Here is a 3,203-nt window from a genome sequence, read left to right as displayed (position 1 = left end):
CAAGAGCCAGAAGTCCCTGAATTTCCGGCACCTATGGCAAACACTGAAACTGCGCCCCTGTCAAAACAAAAAAAAAACAGCTAACAAAAGTACAAGTAAAGCTCTTTAATCGTTCAATAAACAAATTATGGATTGGCACTACATAAAGTGCCCAAGTGCCCGATGGATCAGTCCGCCCCTGCTCATTAAACAGTCTACATTCAGTAAAAGTTCATGTACTGCAAAGTTTGCAGTACATGAACTTTCACTGAATGTGGACTGTTTAATGAGCTTGTTGCACAAATCACTTTATTATACTTTATTTATGAATTTATCTATTTATTTAATCCATCTTGAGCACTATATTTAATTGGCTGCTTCTGCTTGGCACACACACACAATCACACATGATGATGACTTAAAACTTTTAAGCAGATGTGACTACAGGAGATGACCAGAGACTGCGGATATGACTATAGGAGGTGACCAGAGACTGCGATTGCGACTACAGGAGATGACCAGACTGCGGATGCGACTACAGGAGATGACCAGAGACTGCGATTGCGACTACAGGAGATGATCAGACTGCAGATGTGACTACAGGAAATGACCAGACTGCGGATGCGACTACAGGAGATGACCAGACTGCGATTGCGACTACAGGAGATGACCAGACTGCGGATGCAACTACAGGAGATGACCAGACTGTGATTGCGACTACAGGAGATGACCAGACTGCGATTGCGACTATAGGAGATGAACAGAGACTGCGGATGTGACTACAGGAGATGACCAGACTGCGGATGTGACTACAGGAGATGACCAGACTGCGGATGCGACTACAGCAGATGACAAGACTGCGGATGCGACTACAGGAGATGTTCAAGTAGCCATTTTTAAATTCTAACTTTCAGCAATGCACAGCCATACAGGGGGTAAACAACATTGTCAGGGAGGGTTTAGCGTAACATTGAGTCTACAGGCGGTGTATATTGGCAGAAAGACCTACCTGGCCAGCCGGGCTCACCTCCCGCTCTCAGAGGTCCGGGGGTGGAGCTTTCGACAGCAGGGGCGGGGCTTTCGGCGGTAGGGGTGGGGATTATCTCTGTCCAGGGCGAGGCTCTCAGAAGTCCAGGAGAGGCAATCTCAATGCTCCCACTCTGCTCTGAGCACATAGATTACATGGGGCGGGGCAGGGCAGGGTCAGAGCGTCAGTGGAGCTCCCGGCCCCTCCCTGCTGACAGAGCCTCCCTCAGGCTAAGCCAAGCCCAACAACCCGGGTCGGGTAGCAGCTATCTAACAGAACACCGACGCCGCGCTCCAGCAGGCCGGCCGCGGTGTAGGGGGATTTATTAGTCCAGAATTGGGCTGTGGGAGGACAGGTGGGGTTTTTTTTGTGTGGGGGGGTGGCTTTTTTGCCGCCCCCCCATGGTGCACATGGGACTTGCCATGGCTGCCATATCTTAGATACGCCACTGGCGGGAGGTGCAGAGGAAAGTTGCTCTGGAGTGGGGTCTGGACTATCCCTATGTCCCCCCCAGATCATGGACGTCATAGAGAACTCCCAGGAAGAGTAGGAAGTTGACATAGTCTGGGACTATTTGCATGTTCCCAAGCCTCTGCAGGTGCCGGAGAGTGAAGCCTGGGCCCGTTTTGAGGACATTCGTCAAGAATGGAAGCTGGGGAGAGCAATTTACAAAGACCTGGTGCTCATTGTGAGGGCGGGACAGCCTACAAAGAGCCATTTGGTCTCCGTCAGGGAGGATGGGGGAGGCAGGAGGAGACCTCCTGATCCCCACTTCTATGCGTGAGAGGACTGTGAGTGTGCAGCCATCATAGAATAGAAATCACAGCGACTGCAGGGGAGTTGCAGACTTGTGTTCTTTTTCCTCCCTGACTTTGCTAGAACAGGCCAGCCTGCCACCCATGTGCCCACAGGATGGATCCTTCTTTTTTTTCTGTTGCGAGGACACTTGGGTGAGGCTTGTTTCTTGAACTAATCTTTTAGGAGCCTGTCTGCTCAGGGAGGGCCGGGGCCACTCCCATCAGGAACTCCAAAGAAAGATGGTTGCTTTCAATTTCATGTCCCCCCCCCATATTGTTTCTGTCAGTAGGTCATAACCCCCTCCTGACAAAACAAACAGAATAAAAAAAAAAAAAACATGTGTTCCTCTTTTTTATTTCCATTGGGCGGATGCTAACCCCCTCCCAACAGAAACTGTCAGTGTGAAGATAGGACAAGGATAGGATGCTGTTTTGTCTTCTTTTAGGATCTTCTGGGATGGGATGGCTGTCCATCCCCTCCGGCTAGAGTCAAGATTTTCCTGCGGGCGGAGTATCTTTCTTGCGGGAGAGATGCCCTGGCTCAAATGTGTATTTTGTGTGATGTTGATGTCAGCTCCAGGAAACTGTAGTTAGGAGTGTACAGTGATGTGAATACTGTAGAGTGTACAGTGATGTGAATACTGTAAATACCCACGAAATCTACTCTATTTTTGTACGTATTTATTTGTACAGTTCCCCATCCAAGTTTTTTCCCTTTCCCCCCATCCATTTTATCTTATGGGATGCCCTTAAAGGAGCCATTTTTTTTGTAAAATTTCCCAACTGAGCGACCAGCTGGATTCTGGTGGGGGGGGGGGGGAGTGGTGGTGAATGTAGCACCCTCTACCTAGGTAGGTGCTAGAGGTTGATTTTTGGTGAGCACAGGTAAATTTAGGCAGGCCTAGCTAGATCTGTGTGGGATGGGAGTGGCTCAGAGTAGACTGGTGACTCACAGATAGCATCACTTCTCGGTTACCTCCCTCTGGCTTCTAGAAGCTTCTAGAGGATTCTAGAAGAGTGGAGGGGAAGAGAGGTGGAGCTGTCTGAGGTGTCTCAGGGAGCCCCGACCAATCCCCATTTAGGATTGGCAGGGGGCAGGCCTCCTTGTTATACCCAGGTTCAGCCCAACTGGTGGGGAGATTTCGGGTGGAAGAACTGAGGATGGAGTGCTAAGCTGTCGGGGGCCTTTGAGGGTGCCCCCCAGTCTGGGGGGGGGGGGGTGACCTCGGGCCTGGGATTCTGGTGCAGGAAGGATCCCTTCAAGAACGTATGAAGGATCTGGACAGGAGGCAGAGAGAGGAGTCAGAGAGGACAGCAGGAGCTAGTACTGCCGGGCAAGTCTTCAGGAGGGAACCGCCATTGTGTGTGTGGCCAGGAGGGCCGGTGAGTGACAGGCACAG

Source organism: Aquarana catesbeiana, linkage group LG10 (genome assembly GCF_042186555.1).
Source record: "Aquarana catesbeiana isolate 2022-GZ linkage group LG10, ASM4218655v1, whole genome shotgun sequence".
Taxonomy (NCBI): Eukaryota; Metazoa; Chordata; class Amphibia; order Anura; family Ranidae; genus Aquarana; species Aquarana catesbeiana.
The sequence above is the reverse complement of the archived record's forward strand: the minus strand, read 5'-3'. Positions refer to the sequence as shown.